Raw genomic sequence first — 20,144 nt, 5'->3', positions numbered from 1 at the left:
GGATCAGCGTGGGGTATTACTACTTGCTTTCCAGGCAAAGGGCACCACAGTTACCAGGATGTCCTATGCCTCAGTGCTGCGTGCGTTGCGGGGTTCTCTGAAAACTCAGAGCGTGATATGCTGACAAAAGATGTTCGCCTCCTAGAAAACAAGGCACCCGTTCACTGCTCCAATCTTGGCCAGACAGATGTACAACCCTGGGTATGAAATCCGTCATAGTTAACGTTTTTTCTTGACCGCACACCATCTTCATTCCACCTCTTCCCAACCAAGCAGTCATTTTCTAGCTGCAAATACTTGTGCGATGTTGAAATGCTGCTTTCTAAGGTGCAGTAAATGAGTTTTGGACAACTACATCTTACTCCATGTTCGGACCTATAATACACCAACTGTACACACTTACGAGCTCTACATTACCACATGACCTACGTAGATATGCAGGATTACACATGTAAAATTTCATTGCTCTATGATGTGTGGAAGTGGGTCAGGGTACAACTTTCTCGCGCATGTCTCGTTAGCCGGCAAATTTCAAAGAAATCACACATGTGGAAATTACTCAGAAACTAATGATTTGAGACCCCCAGTTCATATGTTACAAAGTTCTAAAGTATTTGTAGAATATCCCCTTCCAAGGAATGCATCGAATTAACTGTCACCTCTCTTTCTCTCTCTCTCTGTCTCTCTATACATATATATGGAAAGGTTACTTCTGAATAGCGGACATTCTCAATAACGGACGTGGACACTGAAATCTATTCCTAAGCACCTATGTAGAACTTCCAAATAACGGACAGCCAAGAAAAAAAATATTCCACTTTCTATATTTCAAGCAACAATGGGCTAATATAACGTAAATGTTTTCTCTTAGTACACATTGTTTGGGAGCCCTCATCGGCATTGTTCGGATAATAGAATTACGTCTCGTGTATCTCATTTCATCTGACTGCAAACTACCTACGTATTTAAAAGACGAGCTATAGTGTGTACAAAAAAGGGTTACGAATGTCTTGTGATGTTTCTAACGCATGGGTCAAAATGTCACAGAAACGGAAACGATTAACATTGAGTGAGAAAGTAGAGATCATAAATGTCTATGAAAAAAGAGAAACTTAGTGTGCGAGACATGGGTCGCCGGTTCCAATTGGAAAGACAGAAATCAGTGATATCTTAAGAAATAAAAAGGGAACTCTTCAGTTGTGGACTGGTATCGAAAATCCTACTGAGAAACGCTCTTTTCCAAACACGCCTGGATTGAAAGTTGACCAGTTAACTTTTGAATGGTTTTGTCGTGCTCGTAGCAACAGTATACCAGTGAGTAGATCTCTTATTCATGAAAAAGCACTCGAAATCGCCAAACGATTAGGATTTCCAGATTTCAAAGCATCCGTCGGATGGCTTGACAAATTTAGAATTAGACACAATATCTCTTTTCGGAACATGTGCAGTGAATCAAGTTCAGTTGACGAAAACATTGTGTCGGAGTGGCGGAAAAAGTTATCCGAAATCTGTGAAGGTTATGAAGAGAAAAACATTTTCAATTCTGACGAGACTAGACTCTTTTTCAGAGCTCTTCCCAGTAAAACAATATTTGAGGGATGAAAAATGTGCAGGAGGAAAAAATTCAAAAGAAAGACTTACTGCCCTATTGTGTGTCAGCATGGAAGGTGAATTTGGAAAACCTCTTATTATTGGTAAAGCTGAGAAACCTAGGTGTTTCAAGGGAATAGATTTAAGTAAATTGAACGTACTGTTGTATTGAAGTAGATGGTCCTGGATGACAAGAGAAATCATCGCTAATTGGTTGCAAGCATCTCATAGAAAAATGGGAAGGGAAAAGAGGAAAGTAATTTTGTTCTTGGATAATGCCACTTCCCATTGCAACGCTACTTTAAGAAATGTACTTTAAGTCTTTCTCCCACCGAACACAACTTCGTTTGCCAGCCCTTAGATCAAGGGATTATTTACAATTTTAAAGTTCTTTACAGACAAAAAATGTTGAGACATATTTTGTCTCGTGTGGACAGTGTTGAATCTGCATATGAGCTGGCAAAATTTATCAATGTGTTGGATCCAATTCTGTGGATATCTTCAACCTTGAAGGAAGTATCCTCTACTACTGTGAGAAACTGTTTCCAAAAGGCAGGATTTGTTTACAAGGATGACCACGGTTCAGTTATTGATGACAATGTCGAGAAACATGATATAAATTAACGTGAACTTTGTCGTTTGCTAGAGCCATTTGGTGAACGTGAAGACTATGGTACTTTTGATGATGCACTTTACACTGAAGATGTTTCAACTGACATCGCTGAACCAGTACAAGATCTTCAGCAGGAAGAGTGTGATGATGAGGTCGAGAACGGAGGAGAAGATGAAGATGACGTCGAACCGAACTATTCTCCTCTTACAAGTAAACAAGCTCTTGAAGAAGTAAGAAAATTAAAACATTATTTAAAAAAAGAAAGACGAAGCGAGGATCAGTTTAACATTTGCACTTCAATCACAAATTGAGAAGGCAATTGCAAAGGATATTGTAGTTCAAAAAAAAAAAAAAAAAAAAAGATTTTTTTTAAACCATCTGCATCTGCCCTAAAGTAGTTCAATGAAAGAACTATACGCTATGAAAGACAGTTTTCAAAAGCTCATACTGTATTAGTACTGTAGAAACAAGTTTGTGTTTTCAACAAATACACAACAAAAACGTAAGTACTGTACATGATTCTATTACTAAAATAAACAAAGATGTTGCTGTCCCAATTTGTGTTAAAGTCACCCAATGTGTGTTATAGTCACCAGTCACCTTTATTCGTATTGCGTAGCATCCTAAGCTTTTCTCCGAATAGCGGACACTTCTCAATAACGGACACTTTTACGTTCTTCAATAGTGTCCGCTGTATATATCCTCAATAATATCAAAGATTTGTTGTTATATACAAATAAATAGATAAATGAAAAGATCTTGCAGTAAATACAGCACCTCTAACATACTACAAATCTATAAATACGGAAACATGAAACATATAAATTTATAATGCATAACAAAAGAAATTAAAGATCTTGGTGCTTTATTACAATAATGTGAAGCCTTAAATCTAAAACACTATGAAGATTGAGAATATGTCATATATAAGTGATTAACTAACGAGGAAGGTCCATAAACCGTGAGAGTTGAATTTTGATGAAAACTTGTGACAAGATTCAATTTCAGATGCTAAGTAACGTAGTAATAGTCACTCGATGCGCAAATGCTTCGTTGAGCTGCTACACCGACGCCATCTTGAAATCCAGTAGGCAATGTCCAAGAATATCCTTTTGGCACAAAAATGAAAAAGCTTTTGATAGATCTGACTTCAGTATTGTAAACCAAGGTAGAGCATCTATATGTGGGAGTACTTCCATTTTCAAAGGCACCATATTGAATGATAAATGGTAAGGGGGTCATATGGGGTATCAAGTTACTCCTGAACCCATTTCCGTAACCAAAGTTTACATATCTGTTTTCACTTTAGAGCTAAGAGCTCTCTCGCTCACAGGAACATATAAAAACTGTGTGAGTTAAAGTTGTGTTATGAAACACGGTCGTGCGAGCACTTGCAGGGTTTTAACTAATGCAGTACAATAGACACTATACAAAACAGATCTTGAGACTAGTGAGAGAAATCCTTAATTAAATTGAAATGCCTGTAGTGAAAAATGGAATAGCAGCACTGTAACAAATTATGCCTATTTCAAAGTGCGCTATATATATGAGTCTATATGTGTTGTGATTATGCATAGCATTTAAATGCTGTAATATAAGTTAGGTTCAACGGCACATATGACTTTACAAGAATATGCCTTGAAGTTATTAGAAAATTAGTAGAAAAATTAATAGAAAAATAATATAAACTGATGCACATAAGTAAATATTAACCTACCTACTAACCTTTTGCTCTTCAGTTGTGATGATGGAGATCCAAAGCGAAATGATTAGCACACAGTGTCATGGAGCAGTACAAACACTTAACAAATGCACTTTCGTCACAATCTTTATGACCACAGACACTATTTTCTACTAGTCTCCAGAACAGAGCTGGATTTAGGTTTGGTGGGGCTCTAAGCTGCTGAAGATAATGGGGCCCTTTATGTGTCCAGATAAACGTAGGACTACATACAGAATGAAGAAATCAGTAATATTTTAGGAAGCAGACCAGCAGAAGGGGCCCCATTACTTACATCATAGGGGCCTACACAAACGAAGTACTGTTGCTATATGTAGATATTACTTTATTTATTGTTCTTCTTATATTTTGAAACTGTACATTCAATTTTTTCCTTGAATGTTTTGAGCCACCAAGAGTATGGGGTCTTAAGTTATAGCTTGTTTAGCTTATACGTAAATCTGGCACTGCTCCAGAACATTTGTAAATGAACCAACTATTGCTCCTGTGACGTACCCACATTTCTGCCATGCATATGCAAGCATGTCCTAAAGGACTGGCGCACAAAATTGATGATACACAACAGAATGCATTTTCTTTATGAAAATTGTGCCATATAAATTGTACACCGAACAAGTGAACACCTGCTATAATTAGTTATTTATCACAGTTTTGATATGAAAACTAGTCTTGCCCTTATTATAAGCAAGTGTTTTATCGTTAAAGATGGAAATTTGCAGATATTTAATTATTTCATATTGAAGGGAAAAGCAAGGATTTCAACTTGGTATTGAATCTTGTAATACTCTTTATTGCCATCTATTCTTAGAAGGTGTGCATGCATTCTCTTATCACTATTAGCAGAACAGACACAAGAAAAGTGAATTCTAAGTTTCCAGGTGTATCTTCTTCTAAGAATGGGCTCTGAACTGATAATTTAAATCCCCTTAATTGTTCAATGCGTCAGCAATAAATCGATTGTATTTAGACAAACTGGCAATAAATGCATTAGAGTGTTTTAACTTCGTCATATGCACGGTAAATTATAGGTTGTCAAGTATGAGTATTGGAAAAGAACGCAATATTCTGCAACAATGATGGTCTTTGCGTAAGGTTTCAAGATTGGAGAAGAAAATTTAACACACTATAACGGAGCACGTAAAATTGCCTAAAATAGATTTTTGGTTTGATTCAGTCCAACGTCCCACACTTATGCCTGCTACGCTAAAGGAGACGTATACCTACTAATTATAGTGGAATCCGAACCATTTTGGTCGTTGTTTCATCTACGAGCAGTCTATTCCATCGCACTTTGAAATAGGTATAACTTGTAGCATGCTGCTATTCCATTTTTCACTACAGGCATTTCAATTTAATTAAGGATTTTTCTCACTAGTCTCAAGATCTGTTTGGTATAGTGTTTATTGTACTGCATTAGTTAAAACCCTGTAAGTGCTCGCACGACCGTGTTTCATAACACAAGTTTAACTCACATAGTTTTTACATATTCCTGTGGGTAAGAGAGTTCGTAACTCTGAAGTGAAAACAGATATGAAAACTTTGGTTACTGAAATGGGTTCAGGAGTAAATTCCAGTGCTATTTGATATCCTCTTACCATTTATCATATTTGACCGCGATTCAATATGGCGCCTTTCAAAATGGCAATCATGCACTGGAAGTACTCCCACATATAGATGCTCTACCTCGGTTTACAATATTGAAGTCAGATCTACCAAAAGCTTTTTCAATTTTATGCCAAAAGGGTATTCTTGGACATTGCCTACTGGATTTCAAGATGGCGTCGGTGTAGCAGCTCAACGAAGCATTTGCGCATCGAGTGACTATTACTACGTTACTTAGCATCTGGAACTGAATCTTGTCACAAATTTTCATCAAAATTCAACTCTCACGGTTTATGGACCTTCCTCGTAAGTTTGGAGTGCAGATATATACAAGATATATATACAACATAAATATAGATATATAAAATACTTTAATGAAAAAATCAATATTACAATATATATATATGTATAGGGAGAGAGAGAGGGGTCAGTTTGGGTAATATGGAATACCTCATCATCTCACCTATTATGTGTTTCTTCCAAGCGGAGAGGAAAGAAACTAGTACCTCACGTTCCCATGATGCTCTACAGTCAGTCTCCTTGTGGTTGTGACATTCGTTGTGTTGGTAGACGTGAAAATCTGATTTCTTATTCCTGGAAACTTTTACAGGTAAGTGTTTTACAGCCTGTATTTTCCTATTGAAATGTAATAGAACAACAATTCTTTGTTTACTATGACGTTATATATACATAGTGGTAGTTTGATAAGCGTCATTATCCTATAAGCCTTCGGATTCGTTTAATAGCTTTTTCGTTACCAAGTTGGCGTGGAGGGCAATATGGAATACCCGCAAGAAAAGCATGGTATTCCGTATTTCGATTACAAAAATATCTATCGGTATTGGGCAATTAAACGTACATTTATGATAACAATGCTAAGCGTATTTTTTATTACAGCAAATTCTCTGATGATACAAGGGATGAGCTTGGGTCCAGTGTTCATCATGTTTGTATTCCATATTACCCGACTATTTCATCTTACCCCTCAAAGCGGTTTCTTTACAAATTATAAGCTTTGTCCACCCCTGTACCGAAACTTCTTTATCAAGATACGTATAAATGAAGCCAAATATGTAAAGAGTATACTTGCTTTCCTTTTTGTTTCAATGTCCAATTCTTAACTGAGTTACAAGGGAAACAAAAATGGTATTCCGTAATACCCAAACTTCCTGTCTCTCTCTCTTTCTTTCTTTCTTTCTCTCTCTCTCTCTATCTATCTATCTATCTATATATATATATATATATATATATATATATATATATATATATATATATATAGTGCGTGTGTGTGTGTGTGTGTATTTATTTATTTTGTTGGGTTCGAACGAATCTGAACCAACAAGTAAGTTAGAATAGGGGAAGAAATGTCAGGAGAGTGCAATAGGAAGGGGAGTTCGACGGGGATGCTGTGTCCCACCAAAAATATTTAATATCTATCCAAAAGAGAGAGTAAAAAAGAGCCTACATTAGAAAGTGGGCATTTCAGTAGGAGGTAAAATGATTAGGTGCATACGGTTTGCAGATAATATGGCACTTATTGTGGAATCTGAAGAGAAAATCAATAAGATGTTAAGAAAATAAATGAGAGAAAGACAAAAGCCAGGTGTTTGCAACGAAGTGGTCGGTGTCAAATATAGAAGTAGGAGGGGGGACAAAATATAACACGTGACTAGTTTTCGATACCTGAATAGTATTATTAGTACTGATATGAAATGTGAAGTTGAAATAAAAGCAAGGATAGGAATGGCGAAGGAAACTTTTAGGAGGAAGAAAAGACTACTTTGTGGGATCCTGAATAAAGAGTTGAGTAAATGACTCATAAAACGCTTCGTGTGAAGTATTGTACTGCATGAGTCATAAACATTGGCATTAAGCAAAAAGGATGGAAAATAATTGGAAGCTTTCAAAATGTGGGCATGGAGAAGAATGAAGAAAATCAGCTAAGTCGAGTTTAAAACGAATGGGAGGGTGTTGGAAATGATGGAAGAGAAAGAACAGTTGTAGACATTATTAAGAAGAGGAAGAGAAACTGTTTCTGACATTGGCTAAGAAAGAACTGTATCATGAAGGACGCACTGGAGAATCACCATCCTGAGGTTTTTGATGGAGTTACCTTCCACCGTGTATAACCTTGAGGAATCATTTGTTTTAGATACGATCATAATCGAAAGTATACTTGAATTTCAGTGTAGATATCATGAAAATATTATTGTATCTTTATTTAGAAGTTTATAAATGAATTAAATATACGAGAAAAGAAGCTAGTTAACTTTTCACGATCATGTAGTTTTTTTTTTCCTTTTTTGTTTTTGATCCATTTAAATTTATATTGTTAGTAAGTATGTATGTTAATGGATAACAAAATGATTTTTAAAGAATCGGTTGAAACATCAATATGATGATATAAGTTTAGCAATGTTGGGAACTTATTTTCCATTTCCTTAATAATTTGAATTCTTTGTAGTGAGTAAAGAATTTGAAATTAAATTCAGCGATTTCGCACCTAAGACATGTACTAGATATACAAATATGCAGTGGCAAGTTCTTGTCATTTTTCCAGTAATATTTTTGCCTCACATTACAATTTAAATGATGCATTCAAAGTGAAACATCGCCGTGGCCCATAAAGATGTATGGGAAAACCAATTTCTCCACCACTGTCAATGTGGCTTTGTTTTTGTAGAATTCTGGAGCCGCCACCTTTAACTCTGCATAAGATTTCAGCAAATTATTTACCAGTACATACTGTTCTCTTTGTATTCTAGAGTCTTTTCCCGTTAACATTACATCGAAATTTACCAATGGCTGTTCAAGAATTGTTTTAATATTGCTGAGCTCCTGTTTAGCCGGATTCAAAGAGCCTGTGCCTTTTGTTTGCTTGATCCCTGTTGTATTCCCAATGGGAGTATTGTTTTGTTTCAGAATTAATCCAGCATCATGAGGCAATTGGAAAATATCTGAATTAAGAGGTTTAGAACTCCTGACCAGAAACCCAGAAATAAAAACACCTGGAAACTGGTGCGATAATTACGCATCGCTCCGTTGAACGTGAGCCATCTGGTCGGCCGTAGCCCTTTGTGTGCTTTAACACCGGATGTTTAGTACTAGAAAAATTAGATAGCTAGCGAACACACGGAACCTGCACAAGGAACCATTTGCTTCCCTTCAGTTGGTTGAAGTTCCAAGAGATCCATATGTGACATATCTGCTTAGTTACTTCATAGCATTGATACAGTAATAATACCTTTGGAACGTTCAATGTTTTTATTCAAATGGTGAAAGAAAAGTAATATTCAGTTGCAACTTCTAAAAGTAAATAAATAAAAACAAACTGAATTGTGGTAGCGTTTTGCTAGGCTACAATACGTGTCACGAAATCAACACATATGAGAAAATACTCTAACTTCTTATCATAGAAATTAAGGGTTAATTCTTGAAATGTGTCAATTTACCGATTTTTGGCCGTATTACGGGTTTATCACTTAATAGAAAGCTGCACGTTGATTTATGTCAAGTACTGTCTTAGGCAGAATGTAAAATGACAAAGTTAGCACTTAAATTGTAAATTACGATGAAACTTTGAAAGTGTTTCGCAATGCTACACAAACCTTACTTTATCATATACCTCTTACCATAAAATACTGTCCCAACTTTTGAGGTTTGCTGTACTTCCGTCCGTACGAGTGAGCGAGTTAAGAGCGATATTGTGAAGCGTGAGTCATTGCCGAATGAACTGAAGAAGTGTAAATGTGTTAGCTGGAAGAGTCCAAATTGGAATGGGACAAGTATGAAAACCATATAGCCGTGATAGTATTGCACAGGGTAGGTAAATCACCAGAGGAGATTCTCAAAACACTTCAGACGCTGAAAATTCGTTTACCACAATATCTAGCCTTTTGTTGAGTCTGGAACTGCGAGAGATCGCCCGCAGCAAGGAAGATCACTCACAGTACGAATACCAGAACTTGTGAAAGCAGTGTCGGCACGTGTCCGACGAAATCCAGTTAGCGAACAGTCAGTTGTGGTTCGTGACCTAGATATATCGAAAATGGCCTTCGGCCTCCATTCTTACAAACAACGCTAAGGACAAATAAACTGAAGCGCAAGAAGCTCCATAAAGAAAAGCGATTATTTAAGCATTACGCAGCAAATGGGCACCGTCGAATCCTTTTCACTGATGAAAAGATTTTCAGTGTTGAGGAGACTTTCAATGTCAAAATGGCAGGATATATACAGCATATATCACATCCTCTAGAGAAGCTGGTGAAAAGGCTCCAAGGATCTAGAAGGGCCAGCATCCTGCCTCAGTCATCATGTAGTGGGATGTGAGCTACGAGAGCACAACGGAGTTTCATTTCTATGAAAAGAGGTCAAATCGTCAGCCAAGTGCACGAGGAGACAGTGCTTGAGAGACTATTCAATAATCTCACCAACACTCTCTTCTACGAACAGAACTGGAGCTTCCAGCAGGACTCAGATACAACACACAAGGTACGGACGACCCACAAGTGGCTGGAGACAAATGTTCCGGACTTCATTTAAACTTTAGATTGGCCTTTTGCAAGTCCGGACCTAAATCTTTTGGATTACAAATTGTGGTCCAAGCTTCCACAGACGGCTTGCAAAAGAGACATTCCGATATTGAAAATTTAATGCGATTTCTTCGGGAGGCAACTCCAGGTTTTCCAGTTGATGTGTTGCGTAATGCAAGTTTGATGAGTGACCGCAAAGACTTAAGGACTGTGCGCATGCTAAAAGTGGCCATTTTGAATAATTATTTGTGGTTTTGGTTCATAATGCATTCATATAACTCATGTTATTAGGATATTAAAATATGTCTAACTATTTTCTATCAATGTGCTAAAAACTTCGGGACGGTATTTATGGTAAGACTATATATACAAGGTGATTCAGGACGAATGTCACATATTTTGTGAGGTGATTCTACATGTGAAAATAAACCGAAAAAATGCTATGACCATATGTCCGATTTTCGATCGTTACGGACCTGGAGCGAGTTGAAGACTACAAACATCCATGAATGATTATCAAAACAACTGTGAGTATAACTTACCGAAATGTATAAGCGCTGTGGTGGACAATAATGGTGGGACAGATGACTGATCCATCCTACAAGAGCTGTTCAAAAAGTCCCCCACTAATCTCAATGCATTTCTCAACGCGTTGGGGATTGGTTTGTGTTGCACATCAAACATCATCTAAGTGGGCTTTAATACGGGCAACAGTGTCGGTGATGCGAGCGACAAGTTCTTCATGTGTATTCACCTTCGTAGCGTACAAATCTCCCTTTAACTAGCAGCATAAACAGAAGTATAATGGAGTTAGGTTGGGTAATCTGGGAGGCCAGTTAATGAGTCCAGTGGTGAATCCACCGTTGAGGAAATGTGTTATTCATATACTGGGATACTTGTCTGGTACAGTGAATTGGTGCTCCATCACGTGGCACGTACATTTGCCGTCGTTGCTCTAATGTCACGTCTTCCGAAAGTTCACACTGGGTACGCTTGCAGCTGTTGCCTCGGTGCGACGTCACAGTGCTGCCATCTGTTGGAGAACCCCACACCTCTTGTAGGATGAATCAGTCATAAGGATGGCATCGAGACGAGACGAGACGAGACTTTGTACAGTCTCGGTCTCGTCTCGGTTGATATGTAGTAGTCTCGGTCTCGATCTCGTCTCGAGTCAAAAATCGTCGTCTCGGTCTCGGTCTCGTCTCGGTCAACAGATGCTTGTCTCGATCTCGGTCTCGGTCTCGAAGACCAAGTATCGGTCTCGTCTCGAAAGTCTCGAAATAAATAGTATGAAATTAAATTGTGAAAGTATTATTATCGTGCAGTCTGTCGTTTCCGGTTCTTACTTTTTGCCTTCATTCTTGACAGAATTATGGTATGATGTACTTCTTCGTAGCTAATTTGCTAGTGCTAATGCTTTCCATGCGTGTGTTCCGGGTTCAATCATCAGTGGGTATAACACACCTGGATAAAACCCTAATAGTAACCCATATTTCACTTTTAACAATAGACTTTGTCTCAAATAGCCTCAGTACTGCCTATACAATTAAACTCTATTAAATTAACTCCAGTATTATACAGTAGTTTATTTCCTTTCTTTGAATCATAATTGTTCAATACCTCCTACCGGATAACGTAACACATAGCAGCACGAATGTATTTAATCGTATCGAAATTGAAATTTTACAATTTCTCAGTTATTATCCGAAACTCTCTGCTTTGATTGTCATTTTAAAAACAGAATATAACGTTCATTGTCTTAACAAATAGAGTAAATTATTTTTACCATATATTTTGTTTCAAAGTGATTAATTCCTTTATTACCGTTTCACATCTCAGTGTTTAATTAACACTTTAAAACAGGCACTTCCTTAACCTTATGGTGGGAGCTACGGCACTCATCTTTGCTATCTGTGGTCTCGGGTCGGATCACCAAACAAGTTAGATTCAAATTCTTACGTTTCGTATAGTTCGCATCTCACTTTAAGTACATTCTGGTTCTTATACAAGTTTATAAGGTCGTAATGTATTATATAAGTATATATCCAGTGCCATAACAGAGATTAAACTTATTCCTGAGTTCTCGACGGTGCACGGGGCCGCCGTGGCTCAGTGGTAGAGGGTTCATCTCTGGTGCTTGGGGTCCCGGGTTCAATCCTACTCCTCGCCACTTTTCTTTATTTCTTTAAATCTTTTGGATCCGAACAGACACAATCTTTCATTAAATGTTTACTTGGAGCAATCCTCTTCTCAACACTTGAAAAGCGGAGTCAAAATGTGTGTACTGTAAAAGGTGTGTACTTTGAACTTGTTCCACTGGCCTTTTTCTTGCAAAGACGAGTCTTTATCAGAGCAGTTTTCAACAAACAGCGCTTTTTACGCCGAATCCTTTTCGTTGCAAAGTCAGCATCTACCCTCATACGAAGTATGTTTTCTTTAAATTCTCTACTAAAATTTTCGGAAAACATTTTAACATTTCCATACAGATGAGAAAATTTCTCTCTGAGTGACTTCAAACCTGTTGCTAGTGTTAGGATGATCATTTCCCACGCCGTTAAGTAGTCCATGTTTTGGGACTGTAGGCAATTTGAAGTTGGTGTTGTAAACTCAACTACCTCTGTCTACCACATTTGTTATTCAGTGTTCCAACTAAGGATGTTATGGTATCACAAACATGCAAAGTTTGGAAGTCTCTATCACACACACAACATAACGGAGATGAACAGCACAATGCACATCGAAAGTACAGCAGTATTTTAAGTTTTCGTTTGACATGTTTATTTGAAATATGCAATAATCTGACGTCGTGCCAGTCAAAAGAACATTTCTTTATATTGGGTTGGCAACACTGTTTGTTGGGTGTTTTCATTTAATACATGCAAAGATGTGCCCTTCCTTATAGTCGCTTCGTGAAAAGTTTCGCTTTTCTCTTTTGGTTTCCCCGTTATAGCGGGCGATCGAGATAAATTGTGCACCCTGTAATATATGTAGTGTCGGACTGGACAGGGTGACGAGGCGGAGATCTCCGCTTGCGGTCATCCTCTTACTGTGCCCCTTTGTCACAGTAAAATAGTCTTCTTAGTTGTATTAAACTCAGAGAGACAAAAATTGTTAAAATTTTCATTACTGTCTATGTAATAAATATTATACCATAAAGCTATTGCAGGTTTGTGTAGATTATTTAAAAGCTGTCAAGACGCCGTGGTCTCTTTGTTGCGGGTGCCGGCACTGCCAGATATCCTAGATGATGTGCAGGAACTCGGTATGATTTAGTTTCATTACATGTGGCCTTGTGACTCTTGTATGGCTCATTCTCTAGTTGCGTTATTTGACTGTGGTAGTGGTATTAGCATCGAGACTCAACGTAAGCGGCACCTGCGTGTTCCCAAGTAGGAAAGTAGATGTTAATTAAGGCACGAATGTTGTGTGTTATTTTTTACAGTGTATTTTATTAATGTTTGGATAGAAACAAATGAAAAGATATGTACGGGACACGAAAAATTATTAGAAGGCATCAGAAACTTGGAGTAACACGATAGTGGGCAAAACGTAAGTCTCTTTAGCCGTGTTCTATAATAACGAAGATTCTTCTTATGTATGGTTCAATAATCCGTGCACTGCAGGAAATAAGTACATCCAGTGACTTTGATGGAAATACAGCCAGAGGAAAAAGTTTACGAGACAAATGACTGAAATTCGAAACTGTAATTACACAAGCTCTTTAGACAGAGGTAGTTGAGTTTACAACACCAACTTCAAATTAGCTACAGTCCCTAAACATGGATTACTTAACGGCGTGGGAAATGATCCTAACACTAGCATCAGGTTTGAAGTCACTCAGAGAGAAATTTTCTCATCTGTATGGAAACGTTAAAATGTTTTCCGAAAATTTTAGTAGAGAATTTAAAGAAAACAAACTTCGTATGAGGGTAGATGCTGACTTTGCAACGAAAAGGATTCGGCGTAAAAAGCGCTGTTTGATGAAAACTGCTCTGATAAAGACTCGTCTTTGCAAGAAAAAGGCCAATGGAAGAAGTTCCAAGTACACACCTTTTACAGTACACACATTTTGACTCCGCTTTTCAAGTGTTGAGAAGTGGATTGCTCCAAGTAAACATTTAATGAAGATTGTGTTTGTTCGGATCCAAAAGATTTAAAGAAATAAAGAAAAGTGGATTACCAGATGAAGCCCTGAGAACAGCAGAAAATACAGGCGTGTGTAAAGAAACCCTGACTCGCGAACTCTAACAATTTTTGACCGATTACAAAGATTACTTCAAGAATCTGGAAGATGCTTCTACTAGTGACTTTAATGTGGTTCGTGCTCAGCTGATTCTGGAACGGAAGATCTGGATTAGCTGAATTGTCGCCATTGTAAAGAGAATTGCATACATTGTGCGTTTACACTCTTGTGTGAGCTGATTTTAATTGAAACCACTTACAGCAAATTTGTGTTGTGTGTACAAATATGTTCTGACTCTTCCGACTACTAAAGCGAAAAGTGAGGTGCAGAAGAAGTAGTGGATAAAGTGAACATTTCTCATCGTACACTTTTTATACACTTTCACAAATACTACGCATGAAAACGTCTACTTTCATGTACAACTACTTTACACGTCTTCATTTCATCTATTTTTCACTTTTTCCAACTTTTACACCCTGACTATTTGGGTAACTGGCCCTCTTCTTTGCATTGAAACTCCTTCATGATTTTGACTATAACCCTATTGTGACTATACATTTCTTTAATTGATTTTGTCTAACTGCTTTTCCTGATCTTGAATTCGTACAATTACAATTTTTACTCTGCTACATTTTCCTTACTATATATGACAGGCAATTCAACTTGTAAGTCGGCCAACAAATGCAAATGGCGGCATCCGCCATTTGTAAACTTCTTTACAATTTTTAATCCAAGTAATTCAGTTTTCGAATAAGTAATTCAAATTCCACACATTTATGGCATACTTGGCTATTAAAGCTGATGCACCTATTAAAACACCGTTAATGGTAAAGAAGACGAGACAAGACAACTACCCAGACAATGTGTGAACGCTTATTTTCTAACATAAGATCCTTAAATCTAAACTGATTTACTTTCGGGACAAAGCCTACTGGAAAATTTAATGCTTCTTAATACTGAATATGTCCAGAATTTACCTGTAGATTACGGTGTTATTTGAAGCGAAATAGCTGAAAGCTCAAGAGATCTTAAACGATTACTCTTGCTGTGAAATTCAATGTAGCCATACAATTGTAGCTAATTATATTTTTTCCTTCCTGCTTATGCTGGCATAGGTAGGCTACTGTTAATTTATCTATCATACATTCACATTTTTGTTGGCTGTAATACTAGTCGTTTTGTGTGTAAGTGTGTATGCTTAATGCTGTGAACAAATTAAAGAGGCCATTTAAAAGCAAAAAAATGTTTACATAAATAGTCCATTATGTGACCCTTTAAGTTTCCATCTCCGCCTAGCCCTGACAGCTCCTGTCCGACACTATCCTAAACAATTTGACTAAAGGTCGTATCTCAAAATCTCACTTTTTCAGACATAAAAAAGAGACGTAAATCCATACAGGAGAGAAAAAGTTAATTACTCGGATTACTTACTAAGTACTCGTACTAAGTACTAATTACTCGGATTACTTACTACAATTAAAAAAAGTTAATTGATCATTATCTGGAATAGGCGACGACTTATTACATCTTTGGAGATGAATGCTCCGACGAATAAATTGCAGACTTTGCTTTCAAAACTTAAAAAATCTACACTGTCACTGATACATATTGTTGTACTTACTTCAACGTATCTGATAAGAAATTGAGAATCTGAGAATTTGAGTTTTCTCAGAGATCATATTGCACTGATCTGCGAATCTGAGCTCTAAATATATAAACTTGCTCCTTAATTTTCTAGTCAAAATACAAATTATATCACAGATTAAAAATGATCTGAAACCTATGAACCTGTCCCTGTTGTGAACACATATTGCGTTAGGTGATGTGAAGATATCTTTTTATCGTAAGGCTACATTAATGAGAGAAGAAAAGTGGCTTCTACACTAACTTCAATGTTCCTAAATAACCTAAGAAAAATAACATACTTAAAAAAACACTAAAAAGCATAAAATAAAAGCTAGAAAAAGAACATTAACCGACTGTAACAAAACCGCTAGAAACGAGATAATATAATAATAATAATAATAATAATAATAATAATAATAATAATAATAATAATAATAATAATAGTGAATCACCTAAAAGTAGAAAATAATTCATTACTAGTATAAAAAAAAGAATTTGACATTTGTGGCAAACTAAACAATTAATGCTTGATAAAAGTACTATCCAAACATCTTATATGCGTATATATTAGGTATTAAATTGTTTGGCTTCGCACTGACTGAAATTATTATTATTATTATTATTATTATTATTATTATTATTATTATTAATATTAATATTAATATTATTTGATTTTGACCGCATTTGTTGGTCATTTACTTGTAATATTGCTTTTGCATAGTTTTTATTAAAGTTATTCTTCTTTATGTTTTGTACAACAGAAACACAATCACCTACTCTTTTTCTTTTTTTAACTGAGAAATATAAGTGAAAACTGAAAATGTAGATTATGTTTTAGACGATCATTTATATTTACCATGAGAGAGATCTCTTACCAATCTTCGTAGAAGTAGGGAGTATGTGTATATGCATTATGCATATATATGTATTTCTCCCATTTCTGTTGTGAAATTAGTATAGCTATTCAAATACTTGTTCAGAATTTCACACAAAGGATTGAAGACTCAGAAAATATGGGAAACTGTGACAATGAGTTAGCATTTCTTTGGCTATGTTAAAAACGGTTCCTAAGTAGAGAACTGGCACGCGTGCTACTTCAAATTGCAGTCACACACAGAATGCGAGCTGCAAATGCCTTTGCTAATGATTCTCCATTTTCGTACTGTTACGACAAAAATGTAAGGGAAACTTTACATACTTTGACATATGATTGACGTTTTTTTTAAAATTTAAACTTGTCACTTCTCTAAAGCAAAATATAGGGAAAGGTTGTCAACTCTGGAAAATAAAATCCTGGTACCCCCTCATAATCCTGAGAACAGTTGAAGGATAATCTACATATTAATAAAGGTCTGTGAACAAAACACTTCAGGTCCAAATTGAAAGTGACTATGTTTGTGACTAATAATCTCTTGAACCACCCGACCGATCTCGATCAAATTTTTTACGTAGATGCAGTTCTAGCCTGGGAGTGTTTCAGCTATTCACTTTGACGGTAGAACTTAGGGGATGGGAAGGAATGTTAGATATACAAAAATCAATAAGTATAAAACTATAAGTGACCATGTCCGTGAATGAATAACTCTTGAACCACCGGATAGATCACAATCAAATTTTCAATATAGATGGAATTCGAACCTGGGAAGTTTTCTATTATTTCATTTTGATGGTAGAACCTAGGGGAGGGGAGGGGAGGAGGGTAAATATGTATATGGAAATGAATAAAACTTAACAACTTGAACCATCCGACCGATCTCGATCAAACTTTGAACGTAGATAAGGTTCGGACTTGGGATGTTTTCGTCATTTTACTTTGATGGCACAATGTAGGGGAGGAGAAGGGAGGACATGTAAAAATTAAAAAAAAAAAATAAAATAAAATAAAAGTGACTGTCTTTGTGACTTCATTACGCTTAACCCACCGAACCGATGTTAATCAAATTATCAACATAGATGAGGTTCGGACCTGGGGTGGTTTTTATCATATCCCTTTGACGGTAGAACTTAGGGTAGGAAGAGGAGAGGGTATATATATATATATAACATACAAACTTAATAACTTTTGAACCACCCAACCGATCTCGATCAAATTTTAAACATACATAAATATTTTTAATTTTGTATCATATTTAATCATTTAGACACAAGTGTCCTGCGCTTGCGCAGGACGTGCGGGTTTACTAGTTGTATTTTAAACCTTGAAACATATAGTTGAACCTGACAAAAACTCTGGTCAGTTTGCAACCTTTAAGTTGAGACGCTTCAAGCAGTTAAGATGAAAGAAATGTACCAGCGGTCCGTATTAAGATAATATAAATGTTTCTAGCAAAGAGGCTATCATGTTTTTAATTGATAAATAGGGAGGCAATTTAAATCATAGACTATATATATCATATACTATAAAACTGTGGTAAATTTGCCTGCCTGTCCACCTTATGTTTAAGGCTCTGTATAATAATGTCTAAGATAAGTTCCAATAAAAATAATAACTTCATCAATAAATATGAAAGTCGCGACATTTTAAATTACAGAGAAAGCCACGTCGGAAAGCGTGACATTTTCTTGAAATCCGGACTGTTCTGAGGAAATTGGGACAAGTTAAAGATTTTAAAAGAAGGTTAAATTGAAGAGTTCAGCGATTTTGTGTACTAAATACATTTTTGGTGCCCATTTGAAAGATTTTCATTGTTACGTTACAATACAATCTGAAAGGAGAAAGTTTTACGCTGAAATATCTCTAATTCGGGACGCCATGTTTCACTCTCAATTTTTATGTATTTCGTAGAAAACAGGCACGTATTTCATACAAGGACATGATTTGTAGTGCAGCATACATACCTAGACCCAGACCCCTTTACTTACTTCTGCTCTGTGAAATATTTACACATTTCTCCGGTTCCTCTTCAGCGGCAATTCCGGGGGCTATTATGAAAATTTATTTACACACTGTATCGTGCACTCATGCTGCTCACAAAGTTGGTAGTGGAATGTTGTGGTATGGAATTCCATTAGTTCACCAGCACTGTAGATAATTGCTAGATGGTCCTTGGCGCATCTGAACGTGCTACAAGATGTCTCCCAATAGTGTCTCAAACATGGTTGATGAGAAATCAAGTCGGGCGAAACAGGCAGGCCAGTCAATGCGCTGGATATTCTTTCGTTCCAAAAGCTCCGCCACCTGCGTTGTTTGATGTGGTCGCATGTTATCATCCATGAAAAAGAAGTTGGAGCCTACTGCAACTCTGAAAAAGTGCACGTGAGAAAGGAGTACAATGTTACAATAACGTTGACCGCTAAGTGTAGTGCGTTAAAAACTTGGGATGGCGGTATGCCCATGCAACATTATACCTCTAAACACAAGAACACAGGAGCACAAGAGAAGCACGAAAAATGATCATGACCGAAAATGTTCCTTGGTTCATTGAATGTTCCCCCTCTCGCCAGATGAGTGTAGGCCTAGAATGACTACTCAGATTGAATCTGCTCTCATCGGAGAAGAGACTACGATGCCGCTTCTTCTTGGTCCAGTCCTGATGTCTTTGGCAGCACCAGAGCCAGATCTTGAGCGAAGTTCGCGATCGCAGGAGGCGCCAGTTGAAGAGGACAACAAACTGGAAAATGAATTTTGTATTTTAAATGTGAATATCTATTAGAGAAAATGTTACGATAAAAAAAATCCCATGTAGCTTCAAAAAATATTGTACAGACTGAGATACAGATAAAATACATCAAAAGGACATTAAATTTAAATCTTTGTGTCGTTGGCTGTAAAACACCCCTTTACAATTGAAATGGACTCGTACATCAATTGGCGCCAATACCACACTCACAAGTAATGCTAGTTTAAGGAAATTTCCCGCGGCGCAGGGAGATCTAGGAATGAGCTTTTCAAGAGGGGAAAAAGGAAGAGTTTATTAATATGAGATAATATGTAGGGAAAAGTTAGCTTTTCAATAAATGTTATATTAAACACTACGGCAGTACGATTAAAGGCAGCGAGATTCTTTCCACAACGCCACTATATGCACAAAATACAAATATAATAGACTCTTTATTCCTTTCCCAAGCAGCCTTCCATGACCTTGCTAGAGAATATCATTCCCAAATACGTCTTTGAAATGGGAATAGATCAACAAACAAAAGGAAATCAACTGTACGTGTTGAGTGTCATTATCACAGTAGAAAGAATTATTTTCAGGGATGCTTCGCCTTGTCATTGAACTTCGGATCAATGACCATAGTTAAGGGTTGAGAAAA

General features: G+C 36.7%; 1 protein-coding gene and 1 long non-coding RNA gene across 7 annotated transcripts in view; one reads left to right on the top strand and one right to left on the bottom strand.

The window, feature by feature from the left end:
• The window catches only part of flz (transmembrane serine protease filzig), a 424,928-nt gene that overhangs the window by 59,382 nt on the left and 345,402 nt on the right, over positions 1–20,144 (top strand). The window lies entirely within an intron of this gene.
• The window catches only part of LOC145668045 (uncharacterized), a 316,452-nt gene that overhangs the window by 97,529 nt on the left and 198,779 nt on the right, over positions 1–20,144 (bottom strand). For 2 of the 4 annotated variants that reach the window (XR_014127959.1, XR_014127958.1), the window contains one exon: positions 18,750–19,498. The exons of the other annotated variants lie outside the window; for them this stretch is intronic. This is a non-coding gene — a long non-coding RNA (uncharacterized LOC145668045). The remainder of the gene's footprint in view (positions 1–18,749; positions 19,499–20,144) is intronic. 4 annotated transcript variants of the gene reach the window in all.

The sequence above is a fragment of the Thermobia domestica genome, chromosome 13 (genome assembly GCF_964235325.1).
Source record: "Thermobia domestica chromosome 13, izTheDome1.hap1.1, whole genome shotgun sequence".
In the NCBI taxonomy this organism is placed as follows: Eukaryota; Metazoa; Arthropoda; class Insecta; order Zygentoma; family Lepismatidae; genus Thermobia; species Thermobia domestica.
The sequence above is the reverse complement of the archived record's forward strand: the minus strand, read 5'-3'. Positions and strand labels throughout refer to the sequence as shown.